This window comes from Gasterosteus aculeatus, chromosome 20 (genome assembly GCF_964276395.1).
Source record: "Gasterosteus aculeatus chromosome 20, fGasAcu3.hap1.1, whole genome shotgun sequence".
NCBI classification, from domain to species: Eukaryota; Metazoa; Chordata; class Actinopteri; order Perciformes; family Gasterosteidae; genus Gasterosteus; species Gasterosteus aculeatus.
In genome coordinates this window covers 11,186,675-11,196,498 of record NC_135707.1, presented here as the reverse complement: position 1 = coordinate 11,196,498, position 9,824 = coordinate 11,186,675, and the positions used below count along the sequence as shown (strand labels likewise).

The window sequence follows — 9,824 nt, the reverse complement described above, 5'->3', positions numbered from 1 at the left end:
GGATATTGACCATAAAAACACTTCCAATATACAACAACATCCCTTTACAAATGGGGTTCATACAGTTCCAGTCAAAAGTTTGGACACATTTTCTCATTGTGTCCAAACCTTTGACTGGTTTGTACATATTGCTAACATACTCTATATAAAAACAGGTCAAATACCTGTAATTAGATTCAGGAAAATCATTTCAAACTGTATCTAACTTTAACCATTCAACTAAATCTATGCTACAAACTCTTACACAATCAAAATCCCTTTCTTGGAGGAAAACAACGGAGCAGAACGCAATGACTTCCAGTTTCTATGGCTTGATATCTATGGCAAAGCTTGAGTGAGCGCACAAAACACAGTCAAAAACTAACCCACTGGCACAGGACAAAGGGAGACGCAGACTATTAGTACACATGGAGGGCCATGGGGAAGTGGTGGACACAATTGAGAAACAGGGAAGACAATTAGACTGTTGACACATGAGGAGGAGTAAGTGACCTGAAACGAGAGGAGAGTTACTATTTCAAAATAAAACAGGAAATGACAAGACAAAAAGACCAGACAAAATAAAACAAACCCAAAAACTTCACCGCAGTGTGATACTTATTAACAGCATTTTGCCATTTTACATTAAAGTCAAATATTTCTCGTATTCAGGTTGGTTATTAAATGAGATATCAATACACAACGCCTCTATGATTGTATGAGCTGTAGGGAATTTAAATATTTTGCTGAATTGTTTGAACGAATAATATGGAACCAGACAGCTGATGGTTTTCTTAAATTAGCATCACTGGAAATATTATTGGAAAAAATCAACAACAACGGGACACCCGGGACAAAATAGTTTTTGCCCCTTCCATCTGGCAGGAGGCTAAGGTCCATCAGACTAGGGGTGGGAATCTCTTGGCACCTCACGATTTGATTCGATTCCGATTCAGAGGTGAACGATTTGATTCTGAACCGATTAGCAATTCTAAGCTGATAAAACGATTATCGATGCACCTCGATTTTCTAAATTTTCTCAAATCTGAGTTTGCTACTCAGAGGTTGCTAATCACTTCCTACTTTATTTGATAATTAACCGAAGAAAATCAACAGATGAATTACCTTATCTTATTTTTTATAAGAGAAAAAAAATCTTTGTCACAAATATGATTTCACAAACAATGCAAGAACCAAAGCAGCTTGCATTTCAACACAATATGGAAGTAGCCTATGTAAAAAAAAATATATTAAACCGATTCATTTTTCTTTTAAATGAATGATGGTAATGATGGTAAATTATGGTTGTAGCTGGTTGTCATCTACGGTCCACTACGATTACCGAAGGGGGCGTTTGGTTTTGACAGCGTTATATCTGTCTTTTTATCCCCTTACATTAGTGCGGAAATGGGCTTCTATAGTTGTATCAATGCATCACTCCAGCCAATCCAAAGACGGGGTTTGTAACCAATCAGGTGTATAGACCATGTGACTGGCTCCGCCCCCTTACTGTCAAAAAGAAAATCAGCGAGCGCGTAGAAAACACCTTAGAGCGCGAGCAGAGACTAACCTCGCGAGCAACGAAGTTCACGCTCCGCGAGTGAGCAACTTTTGCTTTTTTTTTTTTTCTTCATTCCGATTATTAACTTTTCTGAATCGAGACCGAATCGTTCTAGAGAGAATCGAGAGAAATCGAAAAATCTATCTTTTCCTCCCTCATAAATGGTTTCTTCCCGTCGGCACTCGGGCTCATCAACAGAGCCCGGCTCCCCCACTGACTGACATCCCACCGGTCACTCCCTTCACACTCCACACGCTAGTGATGTGTCGTTCGTGAACGATTCGTTCGTCATTTTGAACGAATCCTTACAAGGACTCGAGAGTAACGAGTCCGCTCAAAAAAAGATTAGTTAATATTCTTGTGGCCACGCATCGGGACTTGCATAGGCTCAGCCAAGGAAACAGAAATCATTCGTTGAATGCAGGTCACGTGGAAAATGATCCTTCTGCCAACCAAGTGGTACCAGTGCTGAGCCTATGCAGGTCACGTGAAAAATGAACAATGAACGAATCATTGACGCGAAGGCTCGGTTGGCAGATGAACGAAACATTGACCCGAAGACATGGTCGGGAGCTGAAAGATTTGTTCATCTGCCGGATACAGATCTTTAGATCATTTTGCACGTGACCTGCATGGGCTCAGCACTGGTCCACGCTATCATCGGGCTAACGTCACCATCCATCCACGCTAGCATCAGGCTAACGTCCCCGTCCATCTACGCTAGCATCAAGCGAACCCTTACATACATACCAAACACATAATAACAACCTCGCTACCAGACTGTGGACTTCACCGCTTTATAACGAAACTTTTTGCAACGTAAATGGATCAGTACCGCCGCTGCCCATTTTCAAAAACAGGGGACCGGCTATGCCCCGGAGAGGTCAGTGTTTTGTGGACGGGACGGGGCTATATCCTGGCCATCACACTACATAATGGGCGTTTCGTGTTGACAACGACTCATCCCGGGAAAGTCCCATGAGTGCACGAACCCAAAGGTTCCGACATGCGAGCACCGCATGGAGGCCGGCTTTGGACCGGGGCAGCGGGGATTTTATCCCAGTTTGCATGTTTATTGGCGGACCTTTTATTGCAAGGTTCTGGCCGTCACTGGTAACCAGAGCGAGCTGATCGTCAGTGAGATCAACGTGACCCGGGTCCGGCGGTACGAGGGGAGTACTCACTTGTCTGGACGGCCGGCTACACGCTGAACTTCACGTGACCTGCAGAGGCTCAGCGCTGGTATCGATAAGCAGTCAGCATTCTTTCTCTGCGCCAGCAGGTTGCCATCGCCGTCTGAGCCGTCGCGTTTTCAAACGAAAATACCATCCAACCGTATTGGTTTAAAGACGATTGAGCTCAATTCCATTATATATCTTCTTTTTTCTTCTTTGAACGACCATCCAGCTTTTACACTGACGTTCTTTTTGTAAAAGGTGAGCTGTCTCCATGGGTTTCTAGCCCGGCTAGCATTCAGCTAACTTAGCTAAGCCACCGGTTTGGTAGGAACTTCGTCTTCGTTACGATTTTATATTGGATTCCAAGCGGTGCACTATCAACGTGAATGATCACGTTCGGTTCTAACGGACCTCGTTTGTGTTATGATGTATCGATTTACCGGTTTTACCTTTAGGATAACCTCTATTGTTATGAACGATGAACGAATCATTGATCTATTCGGCGAGTAGATCAATGATTCATCTTCGATTCGGTCTTCGGATACGGATCTGCGTTCAGAAGAGGGAAGAGAAAGGATTTGTTTACCTCGTTCACTTTCGCGTGGCTAGGTTTAGTAAGACGTGAATTCCTTCACAAGTAATAATTATAGGTTTCGTTATTTTAACTTTTTTGTACTTTACTTAGTTCAGCGTAATAGTTATGCCGTGATAATTGAATGCTAGTGTGAAAATAAATGATCACTTCAAATCATCCAGACTGTCATGATACATCATTTTAATGCAGGAATTTATCTTACCCCCCCCAATCTCCAAGTCAAATTCCTTGTATGTCTGACATATTTTGGTAATAAATGTTTCCTGATTCCTAACAAGCAAAAAAGTACACTGACTGAATGAAGTTGCACTTACTGATGAATTTTATATTCCCTAGATAATTGATGAAATTATCAAAGATGAAATCTAGAATAGTTTGTTCGATTACAGAGATTAGCAAAACAGTCTTATTATTATTATTATTAATTGCAGGCATCACATGCTTGTTATTCAAATGATAATTTTAAGCACATTTCATTTGTTTTTTCACATGTTTCCATAGACGTTGTCCACAGCGTTCATGTAATCATCCCCGTCATCAGGGTCCTGTGAAAGATTAATGTCATTATAGTCACAGATGCTGAAAGTGCCACAGTTCTGTTTGTAATCATTGGGAATAAATCAATGGAAATTAACGTGCCTGTCGGTAATTGCAGGATTTGGGCTGGCTGAGGTCCATTTAATACAGCAATGAAAAGTAGAGAGAAAAAAAGTAATTATTTGGCTGTATTACAATATATAATATCTTTATTTAGAAAAACACTCAGGTTTAAGAGGAGTAGACCAAGTCCATTTTAGGGGATGGGAAACGACCCTTGGAGACTTTCTGGTTGGCATGTCTGGGGATTAAAATTACTGAAGTTCAGCAACAAAAAAATATGCTCAATTTCCTGACACGACTTGGGGAACCAGTGGTGTAGTCTCTATGTGATACGCAGGTACGCCGTATACCCACTAACAAAAGCGCTATGATATGAAACAACGTCGTTGTGACAGAAGGTTCTAACCGTCATTCATAAATTCCCTCCATCTGAAGTCACGTCACGCATACGCCGTCTACCGCGGAAGATGACCAAAACTATAGCGGTACTCGCTTACTAACGTCCTCTCAAGTGTTCCTATTCAACCTCCCCGTCGGCCGTAGCGTAGAGTCCGCCATCCCCCCTCGTCAAGTAGCACAGTATACTCACAAAAAGAATACTAGACTACACCACTGCGGGCAACCAATCTGGCTGTCGGAGAAGTAAACCGAGCCGCTTCACGTAAACTTGCCATTAATGAGTCAGTGGTGAGAATTTGGAGGCGGCAATGTGAAGAACTCGTTTTTCTGCCACTGCGGCTTTTAGACCGGTGCTGCATATATTATGTATATGTACTTATATAATGTAATGTAATATATTCAGGTGCGCTCTATAGTCCGGAATATACGGTAGATGATAAAAATAAAGGAAAATAATGAATACAAACTTAATTGTGTAGTCTCGTTTTTACCTGCCATCCGCACTTTGGTGCTCTTCAATGCGATTCCTTGAATAGACAGAACAAAATATTATAAGGATGAATACTAAGATCTTTTCTAAAATAACCAGCACAGGCCTTTTCACTGCCTTACTCACCGATATCTCTTCACCATTAGGGTACAGAAGACTGCAAAGATCTGTACCAATCACCGCCACCGTTGGAACGATTATGTGGTTATAGTTGTCTGTACCTGCAAATGGACAGAAGCATATATTAAGGGAAGTCCTTCCTTTTGTTTTGCACATGTTAGAGGATCTAAATCAACAGTGTGAAAAACTCACGTTTCACATAGAGATTCGACACGGTTTGAGATTTTCGCCCTCCAAAGAATGCCGCCGTGCAGATGATCTCGCTGTGGTCGTCCTTCTCCTCAGGAGTGAACGCCAGGATGGATTCCATCTCCCAGTAGCCGAAACGATTTTTTCTGTGGACGACAGTGACCACATCATCTGTAGTGGCCCTATTCCATGTGAGTTCAGGCACATGGGAAGGGCAGGTGTGGGTGACTGAGCAGGTAATTGTGAAGGGACGTCCTTGAATGGCTGTTGAGTGAGTCAGAATAGGATCTGGAGGATTAGCTACAAATGAAAAAGAGGAAAACCATGTTGATACATAGAAAAGGTGTAGGTGATCTGTGATTTTTAAAGCATATCTCTGGGAAAGTTGTTTACATACGGAGCATCTTGAACATGACACAATCATTCACAAAGGAGAATTTGTCGATGGAACCGGTCGGAAGTTCAATCCGGAAACAGAAAGGGCCGTTGTCATGATCTTTGATTTCAATCATTTCTAAGGTGCAGTTGCCATCACTCAGATATCCCAACAGCTTTGTGCGTCCCTTAAAGTTTTCCAAGACATCTCTTTGAGCATCGCTATAGATGCGTTTCTTCCCATCAGATTTGAGATGCCAGATCGCATTGATTGCAGTGTCTGGATGGTATTCTTTAGGATGGGTGAATGTACAGGGTACAACAGCACAGGACTGGACCAGGACATCAAGCTCTTTTACAACATTTGCCGTCCACTCTCCAGCGAACACAGGGCTGCTAAAAGCTGTAAGAGAAATATAAATTGATATTTCTCGTTTTGGCCATTTTTTTTTTATTAATCAATGGGGCATTTGTAGATATCAAATTGAAAACAAAGATGGGACTTCCATGTGTTACCTGCCAAAAGCAGACAGAATATCATCATCCTTTTCTCTTGGTCGGTACTTCTTAGGTTTTGGTGGTGTAATAGAATTCATGTTAAAAAGAAAAGAAACAGAAAAACATAAAGTTTACCTTCTACTCCCATCTGCATACCATACCACACTTTTGTGTAGAACTTCTTCAAACAGTAAACATCTTCACATGCAAGAGCCATATATTTAAACAGGAAACACTGGAATGGACTATGTCCTTGTACAGAATCACACATGAAACAACACATAATATGTTCACTTCTTCTTTTTTTTAATGATTCCTTTCATAATATATATACAAATTGTCACCTTTTATGTATTCGTTTTCTCATAAAATTGTACCCAAATAAACAATGATAAATCACGTGGAAAAAATCCAGTGGTCAAGTTCATCTCAAAACCCAAATTGCATCTTATTTATCAGCTCCTGTGGCTCAGTCGCTCTACCCGGGCCTCTCAATGCCGATGCGTCTGTTAGCATCATAGCTTGAAATGGTAAATGGCTTTTTCTAAGCTGAGGAAAAGATGCTTTGTTTTAGGCGCAAACACTGATTAAAAGATAATACTTGGAATGCGGCTTCAGCAAGTATTGTTCTTCCAATCTTCATTCAACTTCTCCTTTTAATTATTCTATTTCTTCCATGCTACCTTTCAACTCCTTCACATTTTCAGCAATTGAAATATCATATATTAAAATTTTCAACTCCGTTAGGACTTTTCAGCTTTCTACCTCTTATGCTTGAATAATAAATCAAATTCTTAAACTTTCTTAACATGGTTTTAATTATTTTTTTCTGTACATGTTGGTATGGATTCATTGTCTTTATGCATATAGAAACTCAGGAAGCCCTCGGTACCGATTCCGGGGCAGTTGCTTGATTGTAAACTGTTGCGTTCGGTCCTTCTGTGCAGAAGTCTATCAAATATACAAAGACAAATTTCTCCTTTTGTTCAGTCAAACTTCCACCACATCATCAATGAGAGGAATGTTCAAGTAAGAGTCTGACAACAATAAATCACACTTTAGATGAAGTTATAAATGTTTAGGAATACCTTTGGATGTAGTTTTAGGGTTACTGCTTAGTCATTTTGTAGATGTGACAATTCTATAAACTATTCAGTCAAGCAGTAATTCAGTTGCGTCGGCCAGATGGTGGTGCATCAATATTGTTTATGAGTAGCTGAAGTAATAGAAGGTTGGGGGTACAACGACAACAGGAAACACACTAAAATAGAAAACCAGTCTGGTTCTCCTCAACAACAACACAGTTCACACTGGATTATGCAAGAGAAGATAAAAAATATCGGTGGCATTGTATTCAAGTCCTTAAATATATTAAACCATACATTTCTTTAACACTGATCAGTATCGTCTGATACAACTGTCAGAAAAACGATTGAGAACATATCCTTGTCAATAAATCAACTGAAGACAAATAGCATGTCTGTCTACGGGTGGATGAATCTGCAGCCAGTCGCACCACAGTTTGTTCTGCCTCTTCACCGAAAGCAGAACTACAAAAATAAACTAAATATTTCCGTGATGTTCTGAATGTGTCATCGGTAAGATAAACGGTTGTGAGATAGACAACAGCTTGTGGTTAAAAGAAGATTGCCTGATGTACCAAGTAAACATACGCATCTTCTTTTTACGTAGGTCATAATTTTGGAGACTGCTAACTTCACTTCTGATGTTCACTGTGGGTGTTATGAGAAAACAATTACCCTATAAAGGTTTAAATAGGAGTAGAACATCAGAACAACAGTCAGTAATCAAAAAAACAATCCACTCATAAAAAACTTTAAATTGCTACAGTGACATGAACAAACTCAAGGAGAAGACATGGTATGTATACGTAATCTCAAAACACTTTATATCAACAGCATACTTTATATTATACTGTATAATATATTGTATCTTAATCGTGTATATATTGTACACGATTAAGATTCAACCTCAAACCAAATACATCAAAGTCAATCACCATAATTAACGAAGTTTCCAATAATTTGAATATGCTTTGTGTGTTTGTGAGTGAAGAAATTTCTGTGTGATTAATTGAGCGACGGATGATCACAAACTGATTGCAGGAACCATTCATCAGCTGTGATTAACTTGGTTGTTACTGCCGTGTTCATCCTCATTCAGAGGTATACTGTTAATTGTTCCTTTGATGAGATCACGGCGCCAATCTGCCCTCTAAGATTCTCTTTAAAATGGAGGCGTCCGACCACTTCTCATTTGATGTTTGGGCAGCAAACACATCAGAGGAGAGGAAGGACAACTGTTTTACTTAACAGGTAAAAAGACAATGTGTTGATTCGACAGTTTGGCATTCCATATATTGCAAGTCACGTGTGATCTTTATTTTGTACATTCCTGGCTTTTTGATTTACAGAACTTCCAATTCAAGTACGTTTGTTGTCATGGGTAACTCAGGGTCCTACTGCTTCACCACTCCTACCCCCAAGAAAGTGTCCTGGGCGCGGCAGGAAGAGGACACGTCCAAGCTGGAGGATGCCTTGCCACAACCAGAGCAGGCAAAGAAGAAGTCATCAGTGGAAAAGATCGACCTCACTCGCAGCATCCGTTACATGGACCTCCAACAGAGCGACAGCAGTTTTCCAGCTCTGGACGAAATGTACTTTTGTAGGAGTCTCACGAATGACCACATTTGCTACGAATAATCTTTCGCTGAGCATACCGATAATGTGAGTTGTGAATTTGAGAAGATAACTGCAGACAGAAGTTATCGTACTGCATGTTAATGCCTCTGCGACATGAGAGGTCTGTTACACAGGGACAGCTTTTCTCTATGGGTGTGAAACAATGAGTAGGAAATTAGGTATCAGTGCAAATTTAACGTGATAGGTCGCCTCTTTTTTTGGACTGAAATGGCAGCAAAAGTGAAAATATTTAAGTTTTTGTAGGGGATTGATCTTGCCACATCGATTGGATGTGATATACGAACGACTTTGACAGCATCAGATAATCAGCGTTTGAGCAAATATCAATCCGAGCAGGGCTGAACTGAGCAAAGTCAATCGGTACTCAACAACTCTGCATTAATTAAACACACACAGGTCTAAGGTTGGAAAATGTCACGTTCATATCTTAAAAAGAATGATGTCATTTTCAACATCTGTGTAGCCTACATGTCATTGTTTTCACCACTGTAATCCCATTTTTGTACAAATCAATGTATTACATCTTAGCGCATTGTATTCAAGGCGTTGTATTTCTTTTAGTCCAAAAAAAGTTTCTAACTCATTTGTAAAAAAGCTCATTGGACAAATACAAGGAACGTTTATTTTTAAATGATAAAATGGTCATTCTGTGGTTTAATTAACCTATGCTCTATATTGTTTTCAAATAATAATCTATAATATATTGGGAAATTACTCCAACACATTCTTTTTCATAGCAAGTCATTAAAAACACCCTGACTGTCAGCCAAATTACCGTGGCAGATAATTATATAGTTTTACAACGTCACTGTTATAATAATCAGTGCTTCAGGTAACTTACCTCATTAAATTCAGAGTGGGCTTGAACGGGCCCTTGGCTTCATGAAGTGCTCGACAGAAATAAAGTGGAAAAGTCCTAAAAAATGAAAAAGAGTGAGCAGCACTAACAGAAGGGTTCTGGTAACAAATGCAAAACAAATATAATGTTTAAAAAATGTGTAAGATGAATGTCAAACATTTTTATGGGATTATGAGTAAAAGTAAAACATTAAAATCTTATTCTATTATATATTGTAGAAATATAATAAAAATATAAGTAACATAAGCTTAGAGCATG

General features: G+C 39.7%; 1 pseudogene across 1 annotated transcript in view; it reads right to left on the bottom strand.

The window, feature by feature from the left end:
- LOC120812996 (myelin-associated glycoprotein-like) overlaps positions 1-9,824 on the bottom strand; it is a 75,583-nt pseudogene that overhangs the window by 62,322 nt on the left and 3,437 nt on the right. Inside the window, exons 2-6 of the transcript XR_013453827.1 lie at positions 9,549-9,623; positions 6,003-6,052; positions 5,509-5,889; positions 5,115-5,411; positions 4,929-5,023 (exon numbers count right to left, since the gene is read on the bottom strand). The product of XR_013453827.1 is annotated as a myelin-associated glycoprotein-like (transcript). The remainder of the gene's footprint in view (positions 1-4,928; positions 5,024-5,114; positions 5,412-5,508; positions 5,890-6,002; positions 6,053-9,548; positions 9,624-9,824) is intronic.